This window comes from Haliotis rubra, unplaced genomic scaffold (assembly GCF_003918875.1).
Source record: "Haliotis rubra isolate DU_JTF1 unplaced genomic scaffold, ASM391887v1 Scf481, whole genome shotgun sequence".
In the NCBI taxonomy this organism is placed as follows: domain Eukaryota; kingdom Metazoa; phylum Mollusca; class Gastropoda; order Lepetellida; family Haliotidae; genus Haliotis; species Haliotis rubra.
The window spans coordinates 524,083-539,389 of NW_025767170.1; the positions used below are offsets into that span (position 1 = coordinate 524,083).

The window sequence follows — 15,307 nt, forward strand, 5'->3', positions numbered from 1 at the left end:
AGTTTCATCAGGTTTTAGTTTAGCCAATCTCATTTTCCTTGTTCCTCAGCTGATGACGAGACTCATACCTACATCACATGCTACACAAACATTCTACCATGTCAATCCTGACAAAGTAGCACAGCTAATCACATACCACTGATTAATTTGTTTGCTTTCCTTGTCATTTAAAAATGTCCTGTGACAGATGGAACGCCAGAAATCAGATTAGGTCGCAGTGACCTAAAAGCAATTACAAAACTAACAACTGACTTAACATTTATGTGATGGTATCATTAAGTTAATTAACACTCATACCAAATTATTCCACTACTCCCACGGTTGCAGAAGAAAGTACCATGGAGGTAAATGTCCGTGACATGTGGTTCGACCATTCAATGACTGTCGTTTGTCGGGACTAACATCCTTGCATAACTATCTCACACGCTTAATTGTCCAGAGAAAAGTCATTAGGTGACATCGGCAATGTCGCACATGACAGTGATTTGTTTGGCTAATATTCTTGCATAACTGTCTAACATGCTTAATTGTCAAGAGACAAAGTAATAAGTGATCATTATCAATGTCACACACGACAGTGATTGGTTTGGACTAATATTCTTGCATAACTATATAACATGCTTAATTGTCCAGTGACAAAGTAATTAGGTGACATTAGCAATGTGTCTCTTGCCATTGAGTGAGTGAGTTACAACATGGAGAGATGTAACACGTTATATTTAGGATTAAACTTTCTCAGGAAATGGCATTATGTATTCATAACACAGAGAGAGTTGATGTACTATGGTCTGAGACACTACACCAGTAGTGGAGAAGATATTCCACTTGTAATGACATTTATGTTTGTTGTTTAACCCTGCTCTCAACAATACTCCAGCCATATGATGGCGGTTCATAAATAATCAAGACTGGACCTGACAATCCAGTGATTAACATCATGAGCATCAGTGTACACGATTAAGACAGAGCGACGTATCTATCATTCAGCGAGGAACACAGTCCCCACCAAACAAGCATGGGATGCTGAAGACCAGTTCCAACTATAGTACTGTCGGAAATGCTAGAAAAATGCTTTTTAGCCTTAGTATCTTTATAAAGGTGATAAATGTACTATGTTGTCAATATATCAACTCGCCTATTGTCTACCTAATTTTTATTTCAATCGATTTAACATCCCCATGCATTTAAAGGGCAGTTTACAGGAGAGAATTTGGTACCAAAACAGCAACTTAAGATTTATTCAGAGTTCAACAACAGAAATCTGAAATAGTCTTTACATTTATGCTAATAATACAGGTGGTGTAAAAATATGAATTAACGTTTTTCCTAAACAAATAAATGTTGAATGTTTGTGTTACTTTACTTAATTATCGTTTTCTGTATTGAAGAAATATTAATATAAATGTTAAGTCTTGATAAATAGGTTTCCCGTCATGCATGCACATCTTTATCACAGCGTCCACTATGGCCAACGATTTGCAGTCGATTGTTGCAAAGGTTTATAGTTTTTTTTCTGCTTAAAAAAGACAGAGGTAAACCTAGTGTAGAAAGGGTTTATTACAGAACTTGTAGAGCTGTTGGCATGTCTTACCAACAAGTTTACAATATTGTAAACAAATCAGACAAGACAGGGACCGTCTCATATGCAAAACCGAGACGTAAAACCATCCTTGACAACTTTGACAAGGGAGTGCTTAGACGGACGGTCTACAAACTTTATGAGAAGAAAAATATATATAATAAATCTTTGGCCAATGTTCACAACTAGATCAAACTGACCGAATTACATCCATATTTTTTCAATGAACTATACTGTTGACATGCAAAACATTTATTAAAACGTTGCACATTTCTACAATCAATCGATAAGATACCACAAGTGATAGGATTCTTTCCAATGTACAGTAATTCGTATGTTTATGTCACAACAAACACACATACACAAATGATCCCTTACATAACTGATGCGATACTCTCGTGCACACATATTCAACATTTTGCAGAAAAATCTATTGAGATGACCCCTCGCCCGAGCGTGTGCTCAGGTGTCAATTTCACCTGTCGATACCGTGCATGCTGATGACGTAACACAGGCAGTTAATGTTTGTTTCAAATAACGTCCAACTACCCCTTATTTTTCTAAGTTTTTGGTATTTTCATCAGTAAAAACACAGTTTAGAGCATGTCTCTAAATTTATTCCCCCGGTCTACATTAGGTAGATGTTTCTTGAAGTGATATTTGTTATTTAAGTAACTGTAATACCTCTGAATTTTAAATATAAGTCAAAAAGCATTTTTCTAGCATTTCCGACAGTACTTTAGGATCTTCACAGGTAACCACTTGTAATGAGTGTGTTGGGTTTGGACAAAGCTTCAGTGAGTGAGTGAGTGAGTTTAGCTTTACACCACACTCAGCAATATTCCAGCTATATGGCGGCGGTCTGTAAATAATCCAGTGATCAACAGCATGAGCATCGATCTGTGTAATTGGGCACCGATGACATGTGTCAACCAAGCCAGCGAGCCTGACCTCCCGATCCCGTTAGTCGTCTCTAACGACAAGCATGGGTTACTGAAGGTTCATTCTAACCCTGCCTTCACGGGTACAAAGCTTCAGTGTTATCATGGCTTGACAGGTTACAAGATGGAACAAAACCTGAAGTAAAACAGCATGTCTTGGATGTTGACTATGAAACCCATGAGAGTATGGTGCTGACGAACCTAGGATAATGGTCAGGGTACCATCTGGGATTCCATTCCTCATAACTATCATTATCATAAAAATAATTCAAAGAGTGCCATTAGACACTTGCTCAAAACAGGTTTGGGAAGAGTTTCAACTGTCAAGACATCAGACTGACTGACTGAGTTTGGTTTTACGCCGCTTTTAGCAATATTCCAGCAACATCACGGCGGGTGACACCAGAAATTGGCTTCACACATTGTACCCATGTGGGGATTCGAACCCTGGTCTTCGGCGTGACGAGCCAACGCTTTAACCACTAGGCTACCTCACCACCCCTCAAGACATCAGAAAGGTTTTCAAATATTTTGTGTACTCATGTACACAATGTTCTGACATTTCCAAACTTGATCCATCAGTAACCTAAATGATGTATGACTTGCACCACACATTCGTGAGTGTAATTGACTTGTCATGTCAAGTGTTTGTGATGTATGACTGATTAGGCAGGATACACTCACATTTTTGTACAACAGAATTTGCTTTTAATTGAAATGTTAAGACTTACTTTTTAATTTGTTTAAACTTTTAAAGGCAAGAATTTTATGGATGTCAACTTCTTTATTGTGAAGGGTCACGACGTTTCGAAGTATATTCTGACTTCTTCATCATTCAAAACGTCGTGACCCTTCAAAATAAAGAAGTTGACATCCATAAAATGTTTGCCTTTATGTGTATTCACTTCTAAATGCCCTTCAAAGACTTTAAACTTTTAGTTGCCTTTATTGCACAGGCCAGCTCTTCCATCTCTACCCCAAGCTGACCTTGAGTGCTTGTGATTATTCACAAAAATATACCTCATGAGGTATGTGAATGACCAACAAAACCATTTCATAAATTGTTCTGAAACACTTCTTGAATAGAATAAAGCTAATGTGTTGATCAATACATTATTGCTACATATAAAATCACAAAAAGCAATTTTAAATGCCAAAAGGCAGAACTACAAGAAAAATGTAGGGGCTGCAAACTTGTGTGTCATATTTCCTTAGTGGTATCGTCAACAGTTTTTACATGGGCAAAGAACTCTCCTGAAAAAAGAGTAGATCTTTCTGTGGAAAATATCAAAAGTAATAAATACCAAAATTCTAAATGTCAAAAGGAAGCACTGCACTACATGTGTGCAAAGTTCAATGAATGTATTTTGAACAAGTGAGGGCTGCTGCAGAAATAAACAATCCTATTGGTAGCATTTGATCTTGTTTCCATGGAAACACAAAAAATATGCATGTCTGAATATTTTAAATGCCAAATGGCACTACTAGACCTTACATATTATTACTATTTAATTCCTTCTGTGTACACAAGCAGGAACAGGATGTATCAATTCACCTGTGTATGACAAGACTGTTACTTCTGTGGAGGTCCATAACAATGTCCACATTTCCGCACACAGTGAGTGACAATTTTATTCCTCTGGTTATGACAAAGCACACATTCCTATAATTCCAATAATAAAATGTGTCAATGAAAAAAAACAAATGGACCTGTGGTGAGTCACACACGAGACACGTCCTCAGCGTCTCTCTGATAGAGTATTGTATTTCATGCTTTAAGTCATCAATGCATCTACACCATGTTATAAACACAACTCCATGCCCACATGGAACAATGGTCGTACAGCTTTGTCATCAGTTTGCCATCAAATCCACTTGACAAATCATCGTTTGCATGAATAATTTGCAATAAGCCCCATCTCCAGACGTTGTAACTACCCAGCAATCTAATCAGCTCACATAAGGCTGTGACTGTATCACTGCATGCATCATTAAAACACTGTAATGTACATGCTGTTGATACGCCTTGCAAGCCTTCATCAATGACATCACAATGTCTTACAATGATGTGGCGTGACATGATGTTCGTTGAATGAGACGGGCTGCAATACCATCTGAGTTCTGACGGTCTATCATCAGACATATTATCAGCGGACACATTATTTGACATACTATCATCATATATAAGTGTATGGTACACTTAGAAAATAATTCATTTCAGATATTACTGGAAATAAAAGATATTGTATCAGGTTTTAAGAAAGAAAGCGACTGAAAAGAAATTATGACAATCAATACGAAGGACAACTATCATTAAAAATATGCTGTTTCAGATGTTGTAATAGTTTTCTTAAAAGTAACAGTCTCTAAAAACAATTCCTATTTCAAGAGGATGTTTTTGAAATTGCAATTTAAAGAACCATCAGAAACCAAACCAACCTCATAAATATTTTAGCGATGTTGCTCTAAAGCTTTTTCATATTTTCATTGCATAAATCTATTGTATATATATAGCATCTTGATGGTAGCAGTTGTCTGTGCTACTCCTGGTTAGCGCTGTTCTGGCCACAGTGTGTTCAACATGATATCACATTAACAGACATGTTTGAGCATTAATTTTGCCCACTTTGACTTACGTGTGAAACACAGTACTATTTACCCCACCTTCCTGATGTATTACACCATAATGACGCAACCTTCAACCTCATCCCTTTATAGATATCCCACAGCATAGAACATTAATATGCCTCTTTACGAGTCCTATTGTTGAGATTCAATTGTTCATCACATGTACATTTCATGGAAAATATCATATATCTCGACATGTTTCAGACATGTAATATTAAACCCAGACCTTTTGTTCTGAACATGTCAAAATCATAAAATGAATGACAAACATTTAGCCTCGACAACAATAGCCGGTAACCAAAGCCTATCTGAAATTATTCATTGGAAGCACTTAGGAGTGGGTTTTTTCTATCATGTTCTGCATGGCAGAGGCGGTAATGTATTACTATTGAGCCATTGCTCATCGTATGTGTCACATCATTTTGTCTCGTGTTGAATGTAGTACCACAACCTGCTTGGTTGCTGAAGCCACAGCAAGTTCATCCAATGCAGTTCATCCACTGTTCAAAACTTACCTTCACTATTCAGAATTAAGTTACCTATCTAGAATAAAACATAAAAAAAGAAAAGAAAAAAAAGTTACATATCTATATTCTGTATATTGTACGCCATACATTCAAATCCTCTTACACTGCTGCAGGGCAGAAGGGATATCACTTGCATTAAGATGAGATTTTTCACTACTAATGAGTGAGTATGGTTTTACGCCGCTTTTAGCAATATTCCAGCAATATCACGGTGGGGGACACCAGACATGGGCTTCACATATTGTACCCATGTCGGGAATCGAACCCTGGTCTTCGGTGTGACGAGCCAACGCTTTAACCACTAGGCTACCCCACCACCCTATTTTCACTATCAACATTTTAATGGGTGGATAACTCGGTGTATGGACAGACAACAGATGGACTGGTGTATCAATAGAGGATGGGCTGCACTGCACTCATGATAGACTGGTTCCTTTGTAACAAAACTTCAAAGACGAGCTGAACATAAAACACATTATTCAGATTAGAAAAGCTGGCATATTTTAGTGTGATCTGATTATTGTCTATGACATCATTGACAGTTGTAATCTGTGATATATGAATATCACGTACAACACACTTCGGTTAAGTGCAATGATCAGTCTGTCATCTCGTGAGATCATCCTTGTCTATATCCCATAAGTCTTGCCTATTACAGATGACTGACACAACCATTTAACCAACAATGACGTTTTTGCCACTTCAAACAATGCACACGTGGGGGACATCAGATGTTCCTAGAGCCCACACAAACCTTTAGCACTATTATTCCAAGAAACCAACAATCACATTCCCCATGACAAGACCCATGGGGGTTGAGGGAGGGGGTTCTCTCAGTACCATCTTAATTGCCTCTCTTTGTGTTCGGATTCTAACATTACACAAAACCTGCACCAGTGACAAAGACAGCTCACAGATCTCACTTCTGTCAAAGGTACTGATACGAAAAAGACGATATCATGTTTTCACACTATTGACATGTCACGCAGCACTTAAACATGACATGTGATGTCATGCAAGCCATTGCCTCGATGACATATGCCATTACCAAAGACTGTACTACCTAGGGATGTTCACAGGACTGAAGGAAGTAAGATTAATGCTTGTGATTCCATCAAGAAAATTAGTAATTATTTCCTGAAACAAATACATGTAAGGACAAAAGGGCAATTTCTTAAAACAACCAGATCCTTACACAACTAAATCTTTGTAAATTCAAAGAAAAGAATATCATAGCAAAATACATATACCTAATTGTACCTAAACCTTTCTTCTTGACTCTGGTTTTTGCAAAGATCTTGTACAACTATGGGAAGGGTTTGGATGCTTTTGTTTCTTATTTTTTCTTATGAGGTAGTTTAAATGATTTTCATATTTTACAAATTTTTGGTAATTTGATAAAATCTTAATTCAAGAATATAACTGGAGATAGCACAAGCAAATATTCTGTTATGTGTGTATATCAAGAAGAAATTGAAACTGGTTATCTACATAATGAAAGATTCATAAGATTTTATTTGAATTAGTCACGAGACCATTGTTGATTCAGTTATTAATGATCTGCTGTAAGGAGCTGGAGGCAGTAATGTGATATATCCAGCAGACACATTCAGTCAAGTTTTTCCTTCAGACAAGCTCCGGGACAACACCTTACTTGTAACCAGTAGAACAGAAACACTAGACTGTTTCCTCATGCACAGAACACACTGGAGTGGTGAACATTTAAAACAAAAATGTTTTCTTCAATTTGAAAATCCATTCTCAGGAATCTCCCATTTCAAAAGCTATTTGTTGCTGTTTTGTGCATATTTGAAAACTCACCATCTTGAAAGTTTGTACTTAGACAAATATTTGGTATCTGCCGCCTTGTCACCATTATACTCAACTGATGACAGGATAAAGATTTTTTGGCAGCTGACATGACTTAAAGAGCATTGTTGGAGGGATCTCAGAATCCCCAGAACTGGCACTGATCTACTGTAGGATGTTTCCAGTTATGGAGACTGTACCAGCTGAAGGTCCCTTGCACAAGCAAGCTTAGCACAACAGCTGAAACTCCAGTATTTAAACATAGACTTCAGACTTCAAATTCTTGAACATGATAAAAGACACAGTGCTATCCTCACATTGTCAACCATTCCTGAGTATTATCTATAAATTATTGATCTCTTCAAATGAAAAAGTAAAGTCCATGCTTTGTAAAGGAACGAAGATTTAATCTCATATCAGTATACAATGATAATGTTATTCTCTTAATTCCATTCTTTCAACTAACCTCTGTATCAGATTAATACACTATTTAATTCTTTCAAACCATCTATCTTCAGTGTAGACAACTGACAGATATATCGACACAGAAGAAAAGAATTCAGGATATTTAAATGTAAAAACCGTCCTCGCTTCATCTAAGATCTTAAAGGGGTAACCAGTGATATAGGCTTCATTATTGACTGTTAACAGGCTTTTGAAAGGTTTATTAAGATTTGAATAATGTGACCCTCATCAAACGACTTAGAGCTGTACAACCCTCACTGACTCATTGTCAAGCACAAGCTTGATTGCAAAATGTAGGTTTATAACATTGAAGCTGCTAGAACATTACTCCACAAACAAATCCAACAAACTAAGTCTGTTTGTAAACACTGATTCCTTCTGTTTAATAAGATGTACCATACATGGATGCACTAAGCAGTCATTCTCTTGAAAATGATGAAAGAATAATAAAATAGTAATCTAGTTGTAATTAGAACATCACAACCAACCCAATAACCCATCTTAATGAACCGATGTAATCCTGATGGAGATTCAATTCTTATATGTATGCTGAACATGATTTTCTCCAAACCTAAGAAAACAAATCCGCACTCTTTCATTAAAACTTAATGTCCCAAACATCTCCCGGTAATATATTACAAAAGATTTGTGAAGCACACATGCATACAGCATGAAATGAAGAACATTGCATGAGACATTGGCGCCACTCTGCTCGTATTCCCACCGGTGCAAAAACACACAGGACACATGAAACACTCCACGACACACCTCGACACATATTGATCTCTCCAAGAGAAGTTTACGCTCTGTCGGGTAACATTTTCAGCAAATACAGTTATTCCTCAAAGTGAATTCAATCGGTGTTGTGGAGTCTATTTTGGTGAACCTACATTTTTGCTTCAGCAAGTTGGATGATGTGTTTAAACTGCTGGTTGCATTTGTGACTGATAGAAACACCTTTTAGTGCCTGGCACCAGGAGTCACTGATTACAGCCCAAAATGAAAATTGGAAATGTCAGATTGGGAGATTTTTTTGACGGGATTTAGACACTTTTAAATCAGATGTACATCTCCATTGCAAGAAAAACACAAAAAGCTAATGATTGTGAGAGAAATATTCTACAGTAGGGATTACTTTAATTTAAGATTTCTGCTCCTCTGAATCTGACATGGATTAAAGGAAAGAAACTAACATGGACATAATTTGAAACGCATCATAAGTATGTTAATAATAACACATGGATATTTTCTGTCATCAATTTCGTAGGAATTACATTGAAACATTGTTGAAATGTTTTATTAAACAAATAAAAGTGAACTCAACTTGACTCAAGTATTCTTTGTAAACAAACAAAAAATTAATAGTTTGAATATATCATTCAACACCCATTTATTTAAAAGTTAAATTTTACAAATATCCACATTAAAATCACATAACTGTTTAAACATTTCCAACATTCAGTTGATCTGAATGGACTTTCTATTTTATAAATGTACAAGTTTCTAAAAATGAAAACATTGACACGCCATCCCCCTGGTGTTGAGCCTCAGTACTGCTGATGACAGTCTGTGCTCACAAGGCAACTCAACATCTATCTCACTCAGCTTAAGCTAGAATGTCTTGTAATAACCAATTGATCGACTGATTTATGTGCACTGCAGAAACAATATCGTTTCTCTCTCTGTGTCTGGCCATCCGATATTGACGGACAACAAATTACGTGTTATGATCAGTGCACTGGCTGTGGAGGGGGCCCTGTGTTGACAGTCCGGCATAACAACCCAGCCACACAAGATTACCACATGTTGAAATATGGCGTACTGGACATTTGCAGGCGATGGGGAAGATTACAGCTTGGTTTACAGTCCAGACATTTTCATCACAGACAGAGCAGACAAAATTCTAAACCTTACATAATTACATGAACTACACCCCCGAGAATGTCTGCTGCCAAGATTGTTTCGATCTTAAATAACGATACAGCGAAAACTTGTTAGTTTGGACTGTGTTTGTCTGGAAACTCCATCCCCGAGCTAACATAGTTGGATTTCAAGACATTGATGAAGAAAGATTTGTTACGACAGATACATAGTCAATTCTGAAGTTTCTATTCCCAATTTCTACAGATCAAAACAGTACTGTGTGGATAGATAGGGTTTAAATGATATATGTATTGATAGTAGTTTCTTCAATTTGACAGACCAATTGGGTTCAATTATAATTTGAATAGATAATAATAATACTGGAAATTTATATAGCGCTAAATCCAACCACTAAGTGGGTGTTCAAAGATAGTATTGTCTACACAACTACATTTACTTGTCTCAATTTTGTTCAGAAACTTCAGCACAGAAAACAAAAATATTCAAAAATAAGAGAACAAAAACGCATTTGAAATGGATGAAAAAAGCTCATTAAGCTTTGAAATGATATACCTTATATGTAACACAGAAATTTTGTACATGTTAATGAGAGGATATGTTAATACATTTTTCAGAAGTAATATTGTTTTTAAGAATATTGTACTCCAAGCAACCCGCACGTGAGTCATGTTCAAGTTACGTCTTCTGAACATATGTCAATACATCTCACGTGTCGTAAAGAGATATCTCACATTTCACTGATTCAGTTGTCCACAAGAGTTTCATGTGGACAGTCAACAGCTCACATTAAAACATTCGTGAACTCTAAATCTTAGTGATGTTTACTGATTTATCATACATTTCAAACCAAAACTAGAAATGACGGCTGGATCCCATTTCACTGCCCAATTAGTTTCATATGACAAAGAATTCAAATTTAATCACAATTTCACCAGACGTTATGAATATAAAGTCCATCTCATCAACAGCCTGTTGTCAATGTTTTGTGACATACTCTTGTCACATGATCACATTTCCTGGTCACATGACAGCAAGTCAGCCATGTGTGATTACACACAATGTCTCAATCTCCAGCAAGTACATTATGATATTGATATGAGATGCAACTGATGATTCAAGGAAAACAGGGCCGAGTGTCAACTGAAAATGCAATGAAGTGCCACTATCAATTTGTCTTGAAATTCCAGAGAAGCCTGATGGAAATGATGACATTCTCAATACAACTGAAAGTGAATTAACACTAGTTATGAAAATGCTCTTCACAAATATCTTTTTCTCATTGACTAAAATTTGCTGCAGCAGTAACCTTTACAAATTACAAAAAAAGTGAGAGTGTGTGTGTGTGTGTTGTAAATAAAAATACAGAGAAGAGTGAGTGTGTGTGTGTGAGAGAGAGAGAGAGAGCACATGTGTGTGTGAGTACAGGTTATGATGGCATCAATCATCCAGATATTGAAACTGTTAAGTCTTTAAAACACACTCCTTAAGAAACCAGATAAAGCTTATAATATCATGTTTTAAATGCTTAAACTTCCTCAACAGCCAGACTCACATGAAAGCATATAACGAAAATGAGGAAGGACATGATTGTGACCTTTACTGAAGCGAAACACTTAAACAGAATTTACAATTAGGACCATATTAGCAACAGCATCTCATTTGTATCACATCAAAGCATACCTTCAGAACAAAGGCTCATATATTGCATTCTAACACAGATGCAAGCAGGTTGGTCAAACCATCTTAGTTCTATCCATACTAAATGAAGCTTTAACCCAAATCTAACACTGAATGCTTTATTTTCTCTCATACATACAGTCAGTGCCTTTATTTTTAAAATGACATCAATGGGCATTAAGCATTCATTGTGAAGTCAAATTGGGATCATTACTCTGGAGTTATTCCTCTGCCTTCCATTCAACCCTAGGCACCAACATCAAACAGATATTGAATAACTTATATATTTAGACATTATCTTCAATACACCAATTTGTTCTTGTAATCCATGATCACATCACTTAGTTCAATAAATCTAGGTTTAATTTGTTCCATGTTTCTTTTCTCTTGGAAACAAATCAATACCAAAGACCTTTGAAATCTAGACAATACCATCAGGCACAACTAGCATCTCGATTACTGGGGAAAAACAAGGAAAATAATCATTCTGAAAACTTTGTCTTCCTGCCATTTTTTGGCATTATCTGTGATGTTGAACTAATAACTTATCTTTAAAGCTGAAGTCTCACCGGTCTCGTACAATCATGATAGGTCTTTCATCTTAAAAACCTATTACTAAAGCAGAAAAGTAGGTTTTAAATTGAAGCTAACCTTATAACAAGATTATAAATGAAAGTTAAATCTGGTTTAGATTCCTTATTCATCATAACAAATATGAAATGTTTTTAAAACCTTATGAAATATTCCACTAAATATGGCGATTCACAGGTCAAGGACGTTTTTCTTTGGTACTGAGTCCAGCAATAAACATCTGTCGGTCAGGATGTATGTTACATGTCAATCATATATCAGTTAGCATATCTGCACTAACATCATTTCATCTTCATTATCTCATTCAAACTAATATATTATCTTTTCATAATGGAAATACTTCTAAATTCCAGTTTTCTACTATATCAAATTGTAAATTAGTTTTATTCAAGCCATAAACCCTCATAATCCCCTCTTAGTTTGTGATAATGCCCATATGCTGCACATATGAACATATGGGGTCAGGTATATCGGTAACAATGTACATGAACCTATTTATATTCTGGGTATTGATGGACTGGTCACAGATGGGTGTAAACATATGGTCCCATGAAACCACTTTAACTGCCCGTGACTGTAAACAGCTGAGGGTAGCCTCGGTCAAGCTGAAGTGGATGACCATAGGCAAAACATAAACATCCTTTCATCAATATACACCTACACACCATCAACGCTCACACCAGACATCAGGAACAGAGAAATAATAAACTAGTGTACTAAAAATCAACACCTATTCTCTTAACCCTTTGTTATGGAGGATAAATGGTGATTTCCACATCGGATTTCCTTCAAGATGTCATTAAGTATATTTACTCTCTACTTTCATGGACATAATGACTTTTTTGACAATAAAGACACCATTGTTGTGATAATGATTACAGATGTAGAAACCAGGGCCTAGATTTTCGAAGCTCTCTTAGCGCTAAGATAGTCGTAAGTGCCATACATTAACATTAACTTACAACTATCTAAGCTAAGAGAGCTTCGAAAATCTAGGCCCTGGGGTCTGGTTCAGCTTAACCAGCATATTGTGCTGTGTTGTCAGTGTGTAAGATCCATTTACCAACATAAACCTACATAGAATTGGTTATGTGTTGATTGAATTTACTACAACATTGTAAAATAATGCAGCTCTTATATCTGACGGAGAAGAGCGTGAGTCATCCTTGTAGATATACGATATGGGAAAAGAAATACTACGCTCATACTATAAGATGATATTTCTTTCTTTTGATGACAAACATTCACAAATAAAATGTTTCAATGTCCCTGAATGTGAAAGTTTATGAATGTGACAATCTCTGATGTTGCAGACTGTATGTGAAAGTCTCTCAATGCAAAAGCAAGGTAGCCCAGTGGTAAGTGGTTCACTTATCATTCATCAGTCTCGGGTTTGATTCCACAATATATGGAGGATAGCATTCTTGCAGAGTTTCCAGTTGGACGTACAGTAGCCTTAAACAATGTTATACAGAATATACATTTGCTTGCTCAAAACTCTTTCTTAATTGATATTAAACCTAATGTACCAAAATATTTTGTCAAAAGATCTTAGAACAGAATGTTCATCTTATGATGCCATACTTTGGTGAAAATTGTGACTGAGTATCATTTTGGTGTAATAAACGAATGTCTGACTTGAGATATAGAACAAGATAACATAGAACAACATATATGTTAAGATCCTAATGTACTATAGTTGTAAATCTTAAAAAAAATTCAAAGTTACTAACAACCCTGAAAATGGCATATATACTGATCAGAAACTCCGCAAGAATGGTGTCCGTGGTAAATGGCATGAAAGAATTGGTACTCACCTAATGCTGGCAGGATGAACCAATGCCACAGCAGCGCTAACTCTGTGTAAGAACTCCTCATGGTTTAAACAGATGCTGACACCTTCCTTCCCACTTCACATCTCTGGGCAATTGACACCAATAACATCCATGTACTGTGTGTCAACCTGACTTGTAAACCTAGAATATAATGAAACAGACATTAGTCAATTTCAATAAGACAACTTAATCGTATGTTATCGCTGAGGTTTTGATAAAAGATTACAGGGTATTTGAATGGGGATTTGCCATGCTTGTTAAAGGGGGTTTTATAAAAGGGGTTTAGTCTGGTAATGTCAAAGATAATAGATGCACAAGTATGGAGGTATTATGTTTGAACGGTTTTAGGTATATGTCCTCATAATTATTGACAAAACTAGTATTTGATATTTGGAAAAAAACCCATCATAATTCTCTAAGACTGTTTTTGTCCAAGTTGAGCTCAGCAAAAACACAATTAAATATCACTTACATGTTAATACTTAATAGCAACACCTTTCTCAGCACAAATCATCAAATATGAAGATACAATTTCAAATTAATCAATACTATTTTACTTGATGCTAAAACTATTTCTCTGAAAGGTCAGACACATAAACCCAGTGAGTAGAATGGTAATTGTACAACCAGTACCCTAGAGCTGAAATCTCCATGTCCATTCATATCATAATGAAATAAGTGACGGAAATTGACGCATCACAAATTGTCATGATCACTTTCATCACCTCACACTAAACAAAATTACCACTGAAATTTGACATCCATGAGCTTGTATTTGGAATCATGTCATGCTTTCTCAAATTGAACAAAAATCAATGACCAAAACTGACCTGTTTGGAATTAGTTTCCTGAAATGCATGCCGACAACAAAAACTAATTGACGAAATATACGATCATGTCAAAAAGTAACAGCAAAAGTCACCAGTAATGTAGTAGCAATCAAAGATGTCTTGTAGAAATAAATGTACGCTTTCCTACCAATTGTTGTCCTTCTCAACAGGTCTCCACGTGAGTGAGTCCACAGTGATTCTAAACATCCACAGTGATCCTAATCATCCACAGTGATCCTAAACATCCACAATGATCCTAAACATCCACAGTGATTCTAAACAACCCACAATGAGAACATATCTATACCTCCTCCTTTTCAATTGTTCCCACCACATGACACACACTGCCTGTACACATTTCATAAACAGAACCCTCGCTCACACACTCAAGAACTCTCAACGCAAAAGGAGTGTTTTATATCCTTCTTTGAATTTCACGGTCATGTGGAAACCAGTATCACTTTCCTGCTGTCATTTTTTAACGGTGATGAAAGAAAGAGAGCAAAATGAGCTCAACTATCAACTTTCCATATGGGTTTAA

At 36.2% G+C, this 15,307-nt stretch overlaps 1 pseudogene; it reads right to left on the reverse strand.

The window, feature by feature from the left end:
* LOC124291090 overlaps positions 1–15,102 on the reverse strand; it is a 122,247-nt pseudogene extending 107,145 nt beyond the window's left edge.
* Positions 15,103–15,307: the final 205 nt, after the last annotated feature.